The following is a 20791-nucleotide window of genomic DNA, read 5'->3' as shown; positions in this document are numbered from 1 at the left end:
GAAGTGTTCAGATGCTAGGTTAAAAAAGGGTGGGGGGACCCACCCCTTTGGCTGGCCAATATCCACATATGCCTTTCTTCCTAAATTTGCAGGCTTTTCCTCCACAAAATGCTCCCACCTAACATTATGTTACTGTCACTCATGACAGAAAATATTTTCAATTTTCCTGGCAATCCAAAGCCTCATAGCTCTAAGTTCACTACCTTTGTTCTCTTCCTTCTCTAGTTCTGTTGGAATCTGGTCTCAATATTCTGCAACTTGTGGATTAGACTAAATTGTGAAGCTAATAATCATCACACATAATAATATAATAGTGGCCAGGCATGGTGGCTCACGCTTGTAATCCCAGCACTTTGGGAGGCAGAGGCGGGCAGCTCATTTGAGGACAGGAGTTCGAGACCAGCCTGGCGAACATGGTGAAACCCTGTCTCTACTAAAAGTATCAAAAAAATTAGCCAAATGTGGTGGTAGTCGCCTGTAATCCCAGCTACTTGGGAGGCTGGGGCAGGAGAATCACTTGAACCCAGGAGGCGGAGGTTGCAGTGAGCCGAGATCACGCCATTGCAATCCAGCCTGGGCAACAAGAGTGAAACTCCGTCTCAAAAAAAAAAAAAAAAAAAAAAAAGTAATAATAATAATACAATTACAAGGGAATAAGAACTGGAAGAAAATGCATGAAGTTAAAACATAGACTGTCTAATATGACAACAGGTCAGGACATAAAAGCCATTGTCTTTTTTTTTTGTATATTTGGTATTCGTGACATCCCTCTTCCCTTTTCCATTCTGTTTCTTTTGCCTTCAGGCAGCACCTGGGCTGGTCTGGGTTCTTTATCCTGGAGAGAGCCAAGCCTTTGTTCCTAAGGGATCTGAGCCCTTAATCGTCCTGCCTAGAAAGGGCTGTTGTGGCCTTCCATTAACTTTTACCCCTGGACATAACAGCACTACAAGGGACCCCAAGGGAGCCCTGTGATTCCATGAATACTCCTTTTTGCCCCATTGTTTAGGAAAAACTTCTACTAGCCCATTCCATAGTCTCCCTTAACCTTGCTCATCCATTGACAGGAGCAACCAGAAGTGACCAGGTAAGAATTTATGCTCCCATTTCAGTGAAAACATTGTTTCTCTTGGTGTGAACTTTCTTCCCTTGGGGACTCTAACTCTAATATAGCAGAAATAAGAGTCACAGAAAGTGAGAGTGTCACTGGGGACTTGCAGAAGGTATTGCCCTCTCTTTTTGGGGTCATACAATCAGGCTATGGGGGAAATAGCAGCAAATATCAAGTGCTAGCTCATAGCATATGTTTCATCCTGAAGTACTGCACCACACTACCGTAAAGTACAAACCAGGCTGTTCTAATAACACAGAATACAGTGGCTCAAACAAGATATAAATTATTTTTTCTCTTGCATCCTGGAAAGACAGATAGCTCTGCTCTGTAAAGGCATCGGGAGGCCCAGGCTAGTGAGGAAGCTTTGCGGTTCTCCGCAGCCACCTTCCAAACTTGTGTCAATCCTTGACAGAAGGAAGGAAAGAGGGCAGCAACTCCAAGGCAAGCTCCTTAAGAAGATGACCACAAAGTTGTGCATATTTCACTTACATTCCTTTGAGAAGAGCTAGGTGCAAGGGAGGCTGGGAAATGTAGGCTCTAGGTGAATCTGGTGGCTATTAGCCCATTGTTAAAACTGCAAAATGTATTCTTGTCAACAGCAATGTTGTGTGGAAAACTAGACAATTATAAGGCCTTGGATGAATGTATTAGCCGAAGCTTGACGCTCAGAAAAAGCATATACAAGCCTACCACCCGATACCTCATTGGTGCCCCTGGAGTTATGGTATACAGGCACCAGTGAGGTATCTGGTGGCAAGTTTCTACACGGTACGGGCCTTGAAGCTGATCCCAGTTGCTGGCAAATTGGTTAATTTTGCAGTAAGGTTAGACTTGGGAGATGTTGAGTTTATGCATAGCTTTCTTTCTTCTTGATCTTGGGCCCATTTGTTTAGCAGCACATTGAGCAGGACCTGCAGTGCCTGGGAAGGAGACTGACTGAGATCCAGAGTGGGTTATCTTGTCCACTTGATGTTGAAAAACGATTTATTTATTTATTTTCTGAGATGAGATCTCACTCTCTCACCTAGGCTGGAGTGCAGTGGCATGATCATAGCTCACTGCAGCCTCAACCTCCTGGGCTCAAGCAATCCTCCCACTTCAGCCTCTGAAGTAGCTAGGACTACAGTTGCACACCACCACAGCTGCCTTTTTATTTTGGTAGAGAAAAAGTTTGCCACGTTGCCCCAACTCCTGGGCTCAAGTGATCTGCCCACCTTGGCCTCCCAAAGTGCTAGGATTATAAGCCTGAGCCACTGTGCCTGGCTGAAAAGCCTTTTAAATCAGATTTTTTTGGTGATCATTTTCATAAAACACAAATACTTTTACACTCTATGTCCATCCCAAAAGATTATTCTTTATACTTTTTCCCACCACGTCCTTTACCCAGACCTGTGGCCTGCAGTGAACAGTCTACTAAAGCACTTTTTAGGGGTTCTGTTATTGCCCTGACCAAAGTATTTTTCAAGTTTTTTGAGAAGGAGACATCTTCCGGGATCCTTTCCAGAGACATCGTGGCTGGGTGAAGTGGCCCATGATAAATCCTCTCCAGTGTTCCTGTCTTCAGAAATTTTCAGCCAGGCATGGTGGCTCATGCCTGTAATCCCAGAACTTTGGGAAGTCAAGGCGGGTGGATCACGAGGTCAGGAGTTCAAGAACAGCCTGGCCAACATGGTGAAACCCCGTCTCTACTAAAAATACAAAAATCTTCCTGGCATGGTGGCGCATATCTCTAATCCCATCTACTCCGGAGGCTGAGGCAGGAGAATTGCTTGAACCCAGGAGTCGGAGGTTGCAGTGAGCTGAGATCGTGCCACTGCACTCCAGCCTGGCGGACAAGACTCTGTCTCTGAAAAAAAAACAAAACAAAAACTTTTCAGGTTCCTTTCAGGGTATACTGTTTCTGACATTGTAACTTTAGATCAGGCTGATTTTAATGATGTAAGAGCACTTATCAAAGACTCTGAAGTTGGTGTTTTAGTTTGAGCAGCTGGGAGTCCAGGTTTCTTTCATTTATCTGCTCCTTCAAACAGAACCACCTCCAGATGCTAGAACCAACCTTAGACTCTTTGGCAGGTGCTCCTACATATGCAATTCAATGAAAATTAAAATTTGTCGCCTTCCCCGTTCCTGTTTTAAAGCCCTGAATTGTTTTGATATGGGGGACTTTTCTTCTCAGGCTTGCTTTTCCAGTTGGCATGCTGGGATTTGGTAATTCTGAACATGTTGGGTTGGAGGGTGGGGCATGAGGATAAATGATGTCCCCTTGCAAGGGCACTCCAGAAAAAGTCACAACTGTATCAGACAAGTGAAGAGCATTGTCCGACATGGGGCGAAGTTGCATAAGCTTGTAAGGGAAGCTCAGTGAGAGTGGGGGGTCTGAATTAGTCTGAATCTTCTGGACATCCCTAATATATCCCCAGCCCAATTCTCAAGGTCCTGCTTTTTTCTAATCCACGTTCTAATTTGATAGGACTGTGATTTGTCTAACATTTAGTCCAAGAACCATTAGGGTCAGATTTCAAGATTGGTTTTCATTTATGTCAGCCCTGATGCTACAAGAGATAAGGTCTAGTTTCAGCCATGATTGAAAGTCCATGGGTTTAATTCATTACTTTGAGCTAATTTAGAGTTTGAGCTTGTTATCCAATTTCTATAAGCTGTCCTGTAGCATTAGAAGCAACACTCTAATCCAAGATGGTCTCCCAAAGCGTGGTCCTCAGTGGACATGTCATTTTATTTTACCTATTTATTTATTTAGAGACAAAGTCTAGCTCTCTCAACCAGGCTGGGGTGCAGTGGAGTGCAGTAGCATGATTACAGCTCAGTAAATCCTTGAACTCCTGGGCTCAAGGGATCCTCCTGCCTCAGCCTCGTGTCTATCGCCTGGGACTACAGACATGTGCCACTGCACCCAGCTAATGTTTTAGAAAATTTTTGTTTGTAGAAACAGAGTCTCACTATCTTGCCCAAGCTGGTCTCAGACTCCTGGGCTTGGACTCCTGCCTCAGCCTCCTGGGATGCTAGGATTAAAGGCACCCAGCCAGGTTTTCATCCTATGGAATAAGCTACCAAATTCCCATTCTTGAATCCCAGTAGACCTACAGCCCTAACTAAGCCAAATAACCAATTCCAATTTCCCCCATTTCTCTGATAATCTTTCACCTGGTATCGTTTTTCTGGTATAATTTTTATGCCAGTTAGAATTCTTGGCAGTAAGCACAAAAAATATTAATCTTGGCTTACCTAAAGATAAAAGAGTAAAGGGAGTTTTGGGGAAAGATTTTAAGTAGCTCATAGAATCTAAATGCCAAAGAATCACTGTGCAGAACTGGGAAGGCAACAAATACAGCCAAGGTCAAATCACAAGAACATCCTGGCTAGGAGTCTCCACTAGTGTCTCTGCCACTGAGCACTCAGTGTTGCTGGCACTGTGATCCCAACCCCATTGCCCCCACGTTGAATAATATTTTTGGCTGTCCCTATGTTTTTGAGTCATCCTGGGCAGGAGCACACATTGGCTCAACTTGGGTCATGCGTCCATAAGCTGCTGCTGATGGGGTGGAGAGAGGAAACCCTGGGCCTTTTCCTTCTGTGGTGGCCGATGAGATTCTGCCTCCCTCCAAGACACACGCAAGGGAGATTCTTCCTGGATGGTAAGGGTGTTTAGATGTGGAGCGGCCACACACACACACACACACACAGCTGTTCACTACAGTTGGAGACTTCTTGGCTTTCCTTTCTTTCTCCACACAGCCTAGAACCCCTCACTTGTCCTTTCATCCAACTCATGCCCCAATAGGCCCTAGGTGGAGCCACATCATCACCTCATGTTTTCTCTTGGTCAAGTCACAGAGCACTGCTGGAGAAATTCACAGCTGCAGGACAGGTAAACCCATGGCGTCCAGCTTTTGTTGAACCTCACCAGGGCTTAGAAACCCTTTTATGTCAAATATCATAATATTAACTCTAAAAACCAAGAACCTTTTTGTACATGGCTAAAATTCAGAATAGTAACTTAATAGCATCTATTATCCAGCCCACATTCAAACCTGTTCCCCAAATCTGTGAAAGAGATCTTTCTGTAAGGCAAATATAATTATATCACTTCATTCATTAAATTATTATAATATATAAATATTGCCGGACTCAGTGGCTCACACCTATAATCCCAGCTCTTTGGGAGGCCAAGGCGGGCAGATCACTTGAGGTCAGGAGTTCAAGATCAGCCTGGCCAACATAGTGAAACCCTGTATCTACTAAAAAAAAAAAAAAAAAAAGAAAAACACAAAAATATAGCTGGGCCTGGTGGTGGGTGCCTATAATTTCAGCTACTTGGGAGGCTGAGGCAGGAGAATCACTTGGGAGGCTGAGACAGGAGAATTGCTTCACCAGGAGGTGAAGGTTGCAGTGAACCGAGATTGTGCCACTGCACTCCAGCATGGGCAACAGAGCAAGACTCCATCTCAAAAAAAATTATTATAATATATAAATATTGTAAAATATGCAAATGCAAACAGTACAAAGCAGTTTGGAGTCAAAACAGGGATCACCCTTTTTCCCGTCTCCCTTTTATTCTCCCCTCTTCTTTCTGGTCCAGGCTGCCTCCCAAGAAGTGCCAATTGTTTTTTTTTTTTTTTTTTTTTTTTTTTTTTTTTTTTTTTTTTTTTTGAGACGGAGTCTCGCTCTGTCACCCAGGCTGGAGTGCAGTGGCGCAATCTCGGCTCACTGCAAGCTCCGCCTCCCAGGTTCACGCCATTCTCCTGCCTCAGCCTCTCCGAGTAGCTGGGACTACAGGCGCCCGCCACCACGCCCGGCTAATTTTTTTGTATTTTTTAGTAGAGACAGGGTTTCACCGTGGTCTCGATCTCCTGACCTCGTGATCCGACCGCCTTGGCCTCCCAAAGTGCTGGGATTACAAGCGTGAGCCACCGCGCCCGGCCCGCCAATTGTTTTTTTGTTTGTTTGTTTGTGGTTTTTTTGACATGGAGTCTGGCTCTGTCACCCAAGCTGGAGTGCAGTGGCGCGATCTCAGCTCACTGCCGCCTCTGCCTCCTGGGTTCTAAGCAATTCTCCTGCCTTAGCCTCCTGCACAGCTGGGATTACAGGTGCCCACTACCACACCCGGCTAATTTTGTATTTTTAGTAGAGACGGGGTTTCACCATGTTGGCCAGGCTGGTCTCAAACTCCTGACCTCAGGTGATCCACCTGCCTCGGCCTCCCAAATTGTTGGGATTACAGGTGTGAGCCACCGCGCCCGGCCCCAATTGTTAATTTCATGCATTTTCTCCCAGTCATCTCCCAGACATTCACGTGCATGTACATATGTAGGTATAACTTTAACACAGAATACAAAGGGATCACCCCATACACAGTCTCATGTGACTTGTGCCTTTCATTTGATGACCTATCTTGCATGTCTTTCCATGTGAGTAAAGATAAAAATCCTTTGGTGGCCCCTGTCTTCCTTTCTCACCTTGAGTTCTGTGTCTACCCAAGTGCACTGTACCCTCTCATAACTCCTTGGCCGTGTACATGTCGTTTCCTCTGTCTGGAATAGCTTCTCTTTTATGAGACCCATGAATTCTTACTCATCCTCTGTAAAACCTTTCCTGCGCTTGGGTCCAAATTAGGCTTCCTTCCCAGCTCCCAAAATGGCCATTTCTGTCATCATACTTATCATAGAGTTGTTAGTTAGTTAGTTAGTTAGTTTCAAGAGACAGGGTCTCATTCTGTTGCCCAGGCTGAAGTGCAGTGATGCGATCATAGCTTACTGCAGCCTTGAACTCCTGGGCTCAAGCTATCCTCCCGCCTCAGCCTCCTGAGTAGCTGGGCCTACAGGCACACACCACCACACCCAGCTAATTAAAAATATATTTTTTTGTAGAGACAGGATCTTGCAATGTTGCCCAGGCTGGTTTTGAATTCCTGGCCTCAAGTGATCCTTCTGCCTCAGCCTCTCAAAGTGGGAAGGATTACAGGTGTGAGCCACCACACCTGGCCTCGTCATGGAGTTTTGTTTGTTTGTGTTTTGGTTTTTTTGTTGAGAGGGAGTCTCACTCTGTCCCCCAGGCTGGAGTCCAGTGGTGCGATCATGGCTCACTGCAAGCTCCGCCTCCCGGGTTCACACCATTCTCCTGCCTCAGCCTCCCGGGTAGCTGGGACTATAGGCGCCCGCCACCATGCCCGGCTAATTGGTCATGGAGTTTTATGAGTGCTCTTTTTTTTTTTTTTCCTGTTTGCCATTGAAATATGAATGCTTATTTACTTGTCTTCTTCTCCCACTAAACTTCAAGCTTCTGGAGGCCACCTGCTGAGTTATAACCAGCTTTGTCCCAGCGTCTACCTCAGGGCAAAGTCAGAGTGGTTCTTAATCCATGATTTTTGTGGTGGCTCACACCTGTAATCTCATCACTTCAGGAGGCTGAGGTGGGAGGATCACTTGAGCTCAGGAGTTCGAGACCAGCCTGGGCCATGTAGTGAGATCCCATCTCTACAAAAAAAATTTTTTTAAATAGCCAAGCATGGTGGCATATGTCTGTAGTCCCAACTACTTGGGAGGCTGAGGTGGGAGGATCACTTGAGCTCAGGAGGTCAAGGCTGCAGTGAGCTGTGACCACATCACTGCACTCCAGCCTGGGTGACAGAGTAAGATCCTGTCTCTCAAAATAATAATAAATAAATAAATTGTTGTTACTGGGCTCCTTCTACCATCCTCAGAGATCAAGGTCATCTTCGGGGGTTAGAAATGTAGGGACATAGCCCTCCTCATGTTATTCGGTCATCAGGACACCAGGAGACAAGACTTGGAAAAAACCTGAAGCCTGAGATTCTCCAAAGCTGATTGACATTAAGGGAGATCCTCTGAGCCAAAATGAGCCAAGACTCTCCCCACAGGGGTGCCTCTGGGTCCCTCTCCACTGGGACCTGTTGGATGAGGAAAGGAATGCTGATAAGTACAGTGAGGGACATGGATAATAATGACCCCAAGCCCACCAGCCTGGCCTTGGCATTTCAGGGACAGGCAGTGAGAATTACTGAACACTGGTTTTACCTGGAAAACAAGGTCACATTAAAAAAGTTATATATAGAGAGAGAGTTTTTTTTTTTTTTTTTTCCAACTGCTCCCTGCAGAGCAAGGCTACCCTATAGGCAGTGTGCCCAGAGTTGCCACAAGGTCATATTTGGGCCAAAACAGATAAGACACATCTACAGTAGATGGGGTAGGGAAGCTCCTTCCTCTTGAGACAGTCAAGCTGGGGCTGGGGAAGATGGGGGTGGTGGTGGGTGTGGCTAGCTGGGCTGAGTTTATGGAATTCTGGAAAGGAGGATAGATAGAACCTCCACTATTGCTTGGAATGTGCAGGAAATACTGTGAATTGGTCCACTCGGCATTCATCCAACCTTCTGCTAGTGTGCATTCCTGTACCGCAGGGGCTAGAAAGCTAAAAATTACATTCCCCAGTCTTCCTTGCAGCTAGAGTGCCAGATGTGACTTTTAGGTTGCACTCATAAGACATAGTCATGCAAGGCTTAGATTCAGAGCTCAGTTAACTGGGGAGAGGAGTAGAGCATGAAGCATCATTGAATACATGGTAATATACCCCTTCCTGTCTAGCTAGATGGTCTCTGTTGCCTTCACTGAAACCCTCACTGATACACGGGCTAGCTCCTTAGCCACCTCCTCCTCCTTTCTTGGGGTATATTCCAGGTTTGTCTGCAGTGGCTTCTTTTTGCTGTTCTTGCGTGCGGAAGTTCCCTCCTCTATGGGGAGAGCTCTGGGAAGCCTCAATTTGGTTTTTGTCTGGCTTAGCCACCCTCACGACTTCCACATCTGTGTTCACCTTCATTCCTGCCATGTTCCATCCAAGCTGTGGACATCTGGTCACTGAGACTTCCTTGACTGAGGGATGCCCTGTCCTTGCATGTCTGGGTCCACGTGGGGAGTTGTGACGGAAGTACTGTATTTTTGCTAAGTGCGTTTTTTTGGTAGAGATGGGGTCTTGCTACGTTGCCCAGGCTGCTCTTAAACTCCTGGCCTCAAGGGATCCTCTTACCTCGGCCTCCCAAAGTGATGGGATTACAGGCATGAGCCACCACACCCAGTCCTATTTTTGCTAAGTTCTGAGAGTCAGTATGGTGGGTGGAAGTCAGGCTGACTTCACTCAGCTGGCCTGGGTCCACTCCTAACTCTTCTGCCTAGTGACTGTCTGGCCTTGGACAAGTGACTTGCCTTTCTGTTCCTCAGTTTCCTCATCAGTAAAATAGTGACCATAAATAATAATAATATAATGATAGAATTATATAAATATGTAATAATAATCAAACAGTGCAGGTCGTTGTAAAAGTTGGTATTTCATGTAGGTTCTCGCTACCAGGGTAGCCACAGACTTCGATGGGTCTGGTGAGGGAATTTCTCAGGATTTTCCCCAGTTTCTGTTCCTGGGGTCTGACCGGAGGATCCCCAGGCCTCCCAAGTAGTGAATTATCCTCCTTACTCCCTCATTTCTACACTCTCAGATTTTCCTTGTCTGGAACATTTTAAGCAAACTGATGCTTTGACAAATACTTCCTGAATGCCTACTACATGCCAGGCATTGTACTGAGTACCAAGGATGCAATTCAAATTAATAAAATCAAGCTTTTGTCCACCTGCCAGCCACCATATTACACAAAGATGCTGGAAGGGTTTCATGGATTTGGACGGTGTGGTGGTGTAACCGAAGTTATATGACGTGAATAAAACTCATTTTGGGGGATCCTTGGGGAGATACCTTAAAGAGATGGGAAGTCATCCTCCAGAGTGACCCAAACTGACATACGACAGGTCTGCATGTCCATCCATGGGGCATGTTATTTCTCACCTTCAGAGGGGCAGTAGATAGAGAAAGCAACAGTGGCTTAAAATGCAAACCCCAAGCCAAATGTTGTAAGGGAAGCTGCTCTGCTTTGCAGGTGCTGATTTGCTATCTAGCAGCTTTTCAAGGGCACTTCTATGTGTGGAGCTCCAGGGTGAGTGACACCAGGATTAGGATTCTGGGGAAGGCCACTAGTGATGAATAAGATTTGGTCTTCTAAGAATTTGGGAAAGGAACGCCCTTCCATTATCTCCTGCTGCACAGCAAATCACTCTAACAGTTAGCAGCTTAAAACAACAAACATATATTTTCTCACAGTCTGTGAGTCAGGAATCTGGTGGCCATCTAGCTGGGTGTCTCTGCCTCCAGATCTCTCAAGGATTATGATCAAGGTTTCAACTGGGACTGCAGTTTCATCTAAGGCTTGACTAAGGAAGCATCTACTTCCAAGTTCATTTACATGGCTGCTAGCAGGATTCAGTTTCTCAGTTTCTCACTGGCCGTGAGCTGGTGGCCTCACCCAGTTCCTTGCCATGTGAATCTCCCCATAGGGCAGCTCACAACACGGCGAGTGCTTCAGAGCATGTACTCAAGAGAGGCTGAGAAAACAAGCAAGATAGAAGTCCTGTCTTTAAGTCACCTAATCTCCAAAGTCACATCTTCTCACTTGTGCCATTCATTCGCAGCAAGTCTCTGGGTACAGCCCACACTCGAGTGGAGGAGATTTCACAAGGGCTTGGGAATTCCACAGCAACCAGGGGTCACGGGGGGTCATCTCAGAGACTGCCTACCACACCCCTCACCTATGGGATCCCCAGCAACAGGGGTAACTCCTTCCTCTCCCCATCTCCACCCCCACTTTCTCCCCTAGGACTCTGCCCAGGCAGGCCACAGCCTGGCTGCCTTTCCCAAGTAAGGATCCAGGAGAGCCTCAGAAGCACATTAGTCTCAGAAGACAGCGACCCAGAACTCAGGAGCCCCGCCTCATGGAATGCATCGATGTATTGGGTCTGGCCATTGTCCTTGGCTAACAGATATGCTAGGTATGGAGGAGAACCTGAGGCCAGACTGGAGCCTGGGGACATTGTCTGTCCTAGTGAGGAAGGAGACAGGACTCAACTCTGGAGGCAGGGCTTGGACACTGGACCAAACTGAGGACTAGCTAAAACAGGGTCAGGGCAGAAGCACCTTTCCATAAGACACACCCATCAGTGTGCCATGTCAACACCACTGCCATGGCAACACCCGGAAGTTACCACCTCTTTCTGCAGCAACGACCCAGTGACCAGAAGTTAGCATTCTTTTTCTAGAAATTTCTGCAGAACTCACCACTTAATTTGCATATAGTTAAAAGTGGGGACAAATATGACTGCAGAGCTGCCTCTGAGCTGCCACTCTGGGTACACTGACTATGGGGTAGCCATGGTCTGCAAGGGGCAGTACCTCTCCTGCTGCTGTACACTGCCATCTCAATAACAGTTGCTGTCTAATGCTATCTAACACTACCAGCTCACTCTTGAATTCTTTGCTCTGCAAAGCCAAGAACCCTCCCAGGCTAAGCCCCAAGTTTGGGGTTCACCTGCCTTGCAACACTAGGGCTGGTCAGTGGGACAAGGCCACACCAGACCATAAATCCAACTCACCGTCTTTCCCAAACGGGCAGGGGCTGCAGGGTTGGCCCTCCTGAAGGGCTGGCCCTGCCCCACTTGGCTGGGTTTAAGCCCCCTTGCCTTGGTGCTGGTAGGAGCATCACTGTCTTAGTTGCAAAGAGAAGGGTGTCTGGGAACTTTCAGAGGCCTGTGGAGCTGGAAAATACTAACAGAATGGTCTTGGTAATTTTCTCTGGAGGTAACCTAGTCACGTTTTGGTGGACCCATTTCTCCATCTGTATTCCTCCCTTCATGTTTTTTTTTTTTTTTTTTCCAGATTCTCATTTCTCTGACTCCTCTTGATTATACACTCTAAAGCTGAGGGCACAGGGTACCCCTCAAATTGGCCCTCCACTCTCTAGTCAGGGATGGTGGGATTTGGGTGGACTTTTCACCTCTGCTTTTAGGATCTTAGGTAAAGGTGGGGTCTTGAGGCTAGGAGAGGCAGGCAACCTGGGCCTTCCCACACTGCACCCACAGAGATTCACAGAATATACCACGCTGTGCTGCGCCTGTTCCTAGCGTCTCTGAATGGGCCTTCCAGAAGCTACCCAAGAGGACACTGACAGGACAGAAGATGGCCACACAGAGAAAGAGATGGGGAGGGCACAGGGTGGTATGAAGAAAAGCATGGTCTACATGAGTCCCAGCACCCATCCGGGAGCTTGAAGCAGGTCAGAGCCCTTCCCTGGGCCCACTCTCCATCTCTGCCAAGTGCACACTCCTGCAGGGAGGGGCTGTGCTATTCATCTCTGTGTCCTCAGAGCCTGCATCTACAAATGGACAAACAAATGAGCAAACCAACAAGGTTTAGCGCATACGAGGCCTTGGTCTAGATACACGTACATGTGTGTCAAAGGATATGTGTGCAAACGTATTCATTTGGAGCATTCATTGTAAAGATTAGAAACAACTTAATATTTGTAAAGATATTTGCCAAGATTGGAAACAACTTAAATGCCTGTGAGTAGAGGACTGGGAAAATTCATGAGGGTAAATCCATCAGTGTGATCGTGTGCAGCCATGAAAAGGATGAGACCACACTGATGTGAACAAACTCTGAGATATTGTTGATGTGCTGGCAATGTGGCTCATGCCTGTGCTGATGCTCCCAACACTTTGGGAGGCCGAGGCGGGAGGATCGCTTGAGCCCAGGAGTTCGAGACCAGCCTGGGCAACTTGGTAAACCACTGACTCTACAAAAAATACAAAAACTAGACGGGCATGATGGTGCACACCTGTAGTCCCAGCTACTCGGGAGGCTGAGGTGGGAGGATCACTTGAGCCTGCGGGTTGTCAAGGCTGAAGTGAGCTGTGATTGTGCCTCTGCACTCCTGCCTGGGTGACAGAGTGAGGCTCTGTCTTGAAAAAAAAAAAAAGAATGAGATGCAGAACAGGGTGTGTTGGTATGTTGGTGGGGGGAGAATATGTATGTCTATTTGTATAGAAAATCTCAGAAGGGACACCCAAGAAAATGATAGCATTAGTTCTCCAGGGAGGAAAATAGGGTGCCTAAGAGATACGGTGGAAGGAAGGCTTACTCATTGCTGTTTTGAATGGTTTGAATTGCATGAATATATTATTTATTCAAAAAAGCTTAAGAGCACACTTTTGGAACTGCAGACTTGGACTGCCATCCCAGCTCTGCCACATCCATCTTCCTCTGTAACGATGACTGCTGGACGTCTTCCCAATGCCCTGAGAGGGTGCAGAAGGTGCTTCTGTAGCACTTGGGGAGCTGGAGTTTTGCTGGTACTGCTGCCATCTCCACCAGATGATGAATGGGGAAAAACCTCTGGCTGGGAGAGGCCAAGGTCACTCATTAAAACCTCACAGAAGGTAACACACTGAGAGATAGACAGTGTGACCCCTGACCCCACTGATGTTGGCCCCAAGTCAGCCAGCTGGTTTACACACCCTCTCAGGGTTCACTTGCTGGGTGATGTTATCCAACGGACCCTCTTTCCTGACTTCAGTGACCACACCCAAGACCTGCAGGGACTCCAGACAGTTATGTCATAAAATTCACCACACAGTTAGGGCACAGAATTCCCCCATGTTTCCACTCTCTCTATATCTTACCAGTAAGGGAAGGGCAGAAATATGAAGGAATACAACCTGTAGTCATTTGGTATTTTCCAAGGGGAACTGCTTGTGATTGTGAGGTTAATGGTCTTTGCAGACATTCTCTCTGAAGTGAGTATGGCCTTGGGCAATGCATGCTCCGGGCTATTCATTTAGGTGCCCCTGTAACCAAGCTCTGCATGCAGGAATGCTCTCTCATTCACCATTTATTTATTTGGCAAACATTCATTCAGCCCCTTCTCTCTGCTAGGTATGTAAAGGAGAGCCAAGCTGCCTGAAGAAACGAGGGTCCATAGGTGAAGACAGACAATTAAATAAACTCATCAGACTAAAGCGCGACACGTGCTGGAGAGACAGCCAGCCTTTGTAAAAGTGCAAAGCACTGGACCCAGGGGCTGGGGTCAGCGGGACATCTGGGAGGAAGTAAGTTAGCTTCAGCTAGCACCTGACGGTGGAGAGTGGAAGGCAAGCGCCGGTGAAAAGGAGCTGTTGTGAAGGTGGGATGTAAACGGCTTAGCCAGGGCCCAACACGTTGTGTGTGCTCCATCGGTTCCCAGTGTTCAGAGGAAGGAATTCCCCCCAGGTGCCCGAGTTCAAGGCTGCTATTACCCTGAATGGCCACAAGAGGGAGCTCGTGCCCCGTAATTGTGTGTTTCAGTGCCTGTGCCGTGCGCCGCAAGGTACCAGTTGTTTCCACTAGAGATTGGTTGCTTGCATCTTTCAAAGTTGTTAGGAAGCGTCTCCCAGACATTTCCAGCACCTGCTAAGCGTAGTGTGTGCCAGAGCCTAAATGGCTCTGATAGCCTTATCCTAATGTTTTCTTGTAAAGCCCAGGATTCTTTCCTCTAAATTCTTGGGAATGGAGCCAATTCCCCCAAGTAGCCACCAATCATGTCCTTTTGATCCGTCCTGGTCCTTCCCATTCCTTCTGGGCATCCACAGGGCCCATCCCCTAGAGCAGCACCAATGGGGATGGAGCACTGGCTACTGACACGTCTGGACCCTCCAGGCCAGAAAGGCTTCATTTCTCTGCACTTGCTAACCCCCAGCCAAGCCCCCAGTCCTTTCCAAGATGGGATAAAGGGGCATTCTTCCTCAAATGTCCTTCCCGAGTTAGGAATGTGCTCTTGTCATTTTGAACCCCATGATCCGTGCTCTAGTGGCTTCCAGAAAGGATTCGATGGCCACATGCTTTGGAGTGAGACAGACCTGTTATCCCGTCCTCACTCTGTTGTTGACCTTGGGTAAGCCACATAACCTCCATGGCTGTCATCCATGAAATAAAGATTAAAAGAAGATCTACGATCTTACTTGATGGGATGGTTGAAAGGACCAGGTGTCCCAGGAAAAAAAAAAAGAATACTCACAAACCACCTTATTCCTTTCCTCCCCTCACCCATGGAAGATACTTTAAGTGCACAATGAGGCTGACATACAGGTAACTCTGAAAAGGAGAGGGAGCTGTTTCCTGACAGATGGATTTAAGCCAAAGAGATAAACCTGGGTTCAGGCAGGGCTGGCAGGAAGTCAGGCACTCTCTGTCTAACTCTCTCCCTAGAGGAGTTTGGCTGAGGTTGAGAACTGACAAGGTCAGAAAAGGGACAGGGGAGGGATTTCCAGTGGTGAAGCACAGACATTGGAGGGCTTCTCCAGTCATTTACTGGGTCACCATCAGCCCCCTCAAGGAAGTAGGATCAAGACTTCCCCTGTGCCCAGCTCCGTACATGGCAGATAGAGGGCAGCCTCCTGGGCCAATAGTGACCAGGGCCTTCAGCTTCTTGGCATGGGTTCCATCAGGAACACATTACAACCAACTAATGATGATTTATCCACCTTTAGAAGGGGACAGAGGCCATCCCAAAGGTGCCCTATATGAACTGCAGTTTGCCCCTCAGTGAAAATTATTTCACTGAGTTGCAAGCAGTGCACGGTGGCACACACGTTTAGTCTCGGCTACTAGGGAGGCTGAGGCGGGACGATCACTTGAGCCCAGAAGATCAAGTCCAGCATGGGCAACATGGTAAGATCCCTTCTCAAAAATAAAAAATAAATTAAAAATTTAAAAAAATGAATATTTTCATTATCAGACAGGTCAAGAAACCACATCAAAGTTGTAGTGAGCTAAGATCATGCTACTGCACTGCAGCCTGGGTGACAGAGTGAAACCCTGTTTAAAAAGAGAGTGAGAGGAAGGAAGGGAGGAAGGAAGGGAGGGAGGGAGGGAGGGAGGGAGGGAGGGAGGGAGGGAAGGAAAACATTATCTGCACCCCAGGATCTCCCTGTATATCCCTTCCCCATCAGCCCCTCCTTTCTCCCTACATACAATTATGATCTTCACTTACGGTGAAGTTTTCCTTTATAGTTTTACTCTTTGCAGAAGCATTCTTTTTTAATATAGTGTGTTTGTATGTTTTCAAAATTCCTATAAGGGGAATTATACTACATATATTCTTTTATGACTTCCTCTTTTCCTTTGACATTGTGGGATGATTTTATTTTTTTTTATGGTGGAAAATTAGACACCACATAAGCTTACCATATGAACCTTTTTTCTCCCAGCTTTACTGAGAAATAATTGACAAATAAAAATTGTATATATTTAAGGTGTACAACTTAAAGTTTTGATATATGTATATGTCAACTGAAGAATGAAGAGGTTCAGACATTTGGAAAGGAGTGCTTTATTTCTCATAGAGGGTTGCAGCCTGCCAGCCGTTCTGACAGGCTGGGAAGTGTAGCCTCTGGCCAGAAGCCGGAAACAGGCACTTCAAGGGTCAAGGATGGGAAGAATAAGACAAGAATTTATGCTGAGTAGGGTGGCCAAATATACATATTCAATAAGCTCTGGGAGGAGTCATGAATATTTATGAAATAGAAACACGTGCATGTGCAATTGAGCTTCATGGATCCCATGTTCAAAAAAAACGGCATGATCCCAGGGTGGAGTTTCAGTTCTCTGATGTCAAAAGATGAAGCAGAGGACATGAAAACCCTCACTGTGTTTCCTCCACAGACTGGCCAGAACCACTCTGTGGTCAGTGGTCTCTGATCAGGAAGGGATATTGGTTGGTTATTGTGTCAGACCACAGAAGGTGAGGGGCAACATCAGGCAGTTAGTTGATATCAGCTGGTGGATATCAGCTGGTGGAGTCTTCCAAACAGGCTGGTTTCTGTTTAACCCTTAAGGAAGAAAACCTAATGGTGATTAGTGAGGGAAGGGGTGTAACGAAGTGTATCTGACCTCTCCTCCCTTCAAGAAAAGGAACTCAGTTTTTAAGCTTTCCCTGGGGTCCCGTTGGCCAAGAGGGGGTTGGTCAAGAGGAGGTCTGCAGGATTTCATTTTTATTTCTCATATACATTGTAAAATAATCACCACAATCAAGTTTATTAACATATCTATCACCTCACATAGTTACCAGGTGTGAGTGATGAGGATACTTAAGATCTAGCCTCTTAGCACATTTCAAGTATACAATATGGTTAAGAAGAGTCACATTGCTGTCATTAGATTTCCAGGACTTATTCATCTTGCAAAACTCAAACTTGGTATCCCTTGACCAACATTTTCCCATTTCCCCCACCCCCAGCCGCTTGTGACCACAATTCTACTCTACTGCCATGAATTTGACTATTTTAAATTCCACATGTAGGTGAGATCATAGCATATTTTTTCCTGTGCTTGAATTATTTCATTAGCATAATGTCCCCCAGGTTCATCCATATTGTCACAAATGATGGGCTCTCCTTCTGGTTTAAAGTTGAATAACATTTATATATATATATAAAATAGTTTTTAAAATCCCATTTTTTAAAATCCCATTTGAACCAATTTTAGTTGTACAATTTGGTAGCATTAAGTATATTTACAATGTTGTACAATTTAGTGGCATTAAGTATATTCGCAATGTTGTGCAATCATCACCTCTATCCATTTCCAGAACTTTTCCATTATCCCGGACAGAATCTCTGTACCCATTAAACGATAATTCCCCATTCTCCCCTCCCGCAACTCCTAGTAAGTTCCATTCTACTTTCTGTCATTATGAATTTGCCTATTCTAGGTACCTCATAAAAGTGGAACCATGCAATGTTTGTCTTTTTGTGTCTTTGTGAAGTGTTTATTTCACTTAATACAATGTTGTCAAGGTTCATCTATGGTGTAGCACATGTCAGAATTTCCTTCCCTTTTATTTATTTTTTTGGGGGGGACGGAGTCTCACTTTGTCACCAAGGAGTGCAATGGCACTATCTTGGCTTGCTGCAACCTCCATCTCCAGAGTTCAAGCTATTCTCCTGCCTCAGCCTCCTGAGTAGCTGGGATTACAGGTGCCCATCACCATGCCTGGCTAATTTTTGTATTTTTAGTAGAGATGGGGTTTCACCATGTTAGCCAGGCTAGTCTTGAACTCCTGACCTCAGGTGATCTGCCTGCCTTGGCCTCCCAAAGTGCTCAGATTACAGGCATGAGCCACCACGCCCAGTCATAAGTTCCTTCCTTTTTCAGGCTGAATATATTCCATTGTATGTGTATAACATTTTGTCCGTTCATGTGTTGATGGACATTTGAGCTGTTTCCACCCTTCAGCTATTGTGAATAATGCTGCTATGAACATTGGAGTACACACATCTATTTGAGTCGCTGCTTTCAGTTCTTTTGGATATTTATCCAGAAATGAAATTGCTGGATCTAATGGTAATTCTATGTTTAACTTTTTGAGGAACTGCCTAGCTTTTCAAAGTAGCTGCACCATTTTACATTCCCACCAGCAATGCTTTCTCTACATCCTTGCCAATACTTATTTTCTGTTTTGTTTTGTTTTAAATATAGTAGCCATCTTAGTTGGTCCAAGGGTTATGGGTTATTATTAAGCTGATTAACATTGTCTCCCCCCATAACCAAGCTTGTCTAGCTTAAAAAAAAAAAAGAAGTAAATATAGTAGTCATCCTAATAGGTGTGAAGTTTTCAACATTGTGTTTTAATATTCTCCTATGTTGTGTGTAGTTGTCATTCATTTCTTTTTATTAATTGTGTAATATTCCATTGAATATACTATGTTTATTCATTTTATTATTGATGAACATTTGGGTCATTTCCAGTTTGGGGTTCAGAGTCCTAATACACACAAGCACATCCTTCTCTAGGATACGTAATGAGGAGAAGAATTGCAGATCATGGAGTGAATATCTTCAGATACTTTAGCTGATACCAAATTATTTTCCAAAGTAATAAATGAGAGTTCCCATTGCTTCATATCCTTGCCAACACCTGATGTTGTCATACTTTTTATTACATGAGTATAATATTAATCACGTTGGGTTTTTTAGTACTAGCCAAACTGGTGGATGTGTCGTGACATCTCATTATGGCTTTATTTTGCACTTTCCAGTTTATTTTTTGAGATTGAGTAGCTTTGCATTGCTTAATTGGACCTGGAATTCCTGAGGCCAGCTCTATGTCTGGCCTTTGAAATCACATGAGCCAATCAGTTCTCACTTTCATTTAAGCCAGTCTGAGTTGGATTTCTGTCTCTTGCAACAGAAAAAATTCTGAATATACAAAGATTCTGGATTGGGTGCACCGGAAGATGAAGTCAGAAGTTGTTTCACCCTTGAAGCTGGTAATCCTCTCCGGGAAGAATGGGGATGTTTTCAATGGGCCGGAAGATTGAGTGCTGCTAGGTCAGGCTCAGGCTCTAAGAGTGGCCTCTACCCAAGAACGTGCTGCTGTTGGGGATGCTGCCCTCACACTGCAGAAGGCAACATCCAGATACCCTCTTGCCAGGATCCCTGCAGCCAGATCCTTCTCCTGATGCCACCAGGACTGGATGGGTCCTCAGTCCTGAACTGAACTGTGGGTGAGTGGGTAGAGACGGGGGAGATGTGAGACACCTCATCTTCCTCTTGCTACACACATCTTATTGGCTGCAAGTGTGAAATGGCTTTTGATACATTTATTTGTTCGTTTGTTTGCTTTTTGGAGACAGGGTCTTTCAGTGTTGCCCAGGCTTGGAGTGCAATGGCAATTATAGCTCACCGCAACCTTAAACTCCTGGGCTCAAAGAATCCTCCAGCCTCAGTCTCCCAAGTAGCTGGAACTAAATGTGCATGCCAATTCACTAGGCTAATTGTTTTATTTTTTGTAGAGATGGAGTCTTGCTTTGATGGCCAAGCTGGTCTCGAACTCCTGAGCTCAAATGATCCTCCTGCCTCAGCCTCCCAAGGGGAGATTACAGATGTGAGCCACCACACCCAGCTAGGTGTGAGTCTTTTCCTGCTAGCTGCCTTGGAAGCCAATAGGTCTGGTAGAAGATGTAGCTTTTGTGTGTGGTGTCTGTTTTGGCTGGGCTCATATAAGACCTTCCTTACTATGTGACCGAGCAATCCCATTACTGGGTATATAACCAAAGGAATATAAATCATTCTGTTATAAAGATACATGCACACATATGCTTATTGCAGCACTATTCACAATAGCAAAGATATAGAATCAACCCAAATACCCATCAATGATAGGCTGGATAAAGAAAATGTGGTACATATACACCATGGAATACTATGCAGCCATAAAAAGGAATGAGATCATGTCTCTTCAAGGGTCATGGATGAAGCTGGAAGCCATCATCCTCAGTAAACTAACACAGGATCAGAAAACCAAATGCTGCATGTCTTCACTCATAAGTGGGAGCTGAACAATGAAAACACATGGACACAGGGAGGGGAACAACACATATTGGGGCTTGTTGGGGGGTGGGGGGAGGGAAAGCATAAGGATAAATAACTAATGCATGCCGAGCTTAATATCTAGGTGATGGGTTGACAGGTGCAGCAAACCACCATGGCACACGTTTACCTATGTAACAAACCTGCACGTTCTGCATATGTATCCCAGAACTTAAAATAAGACTAAAAAAAAAAAAAAACCCTTCCCTTGCTTTCTGGCATGTGTATTCTCCTTCCCTGCACCTCCATCATTGCTCATATTCCCCCTTTCCTCCACAGACACCTACTATCTTGTATTCGGCATATGTCCTTGGGTGTGCAGTTGTGTTCCACAACATGATGGTTCAGTCAACAACAGATCACATATAC

The sequence above is a fragment of the Symphalangus syndactylus genome, chromosome 2 (assembly GCF_028878055.3).
Source record: "Symphalangus syndactylus isolate Jambi chromosome 2, NHGRI_mSymSyn1-v2.1_pri, whole genome shotgun sequence".
In the NCBI taxonomy this organism is placed as follows: domain Eukaryota; kingdom Metazoa; phylum Chordata; class Mammalia; order Primates; family Hylobatidae; genus Symphalangus; species Symphalangus syndactylus.
This window is presented reverse-complemented; position numbering follows the sequence as displayed.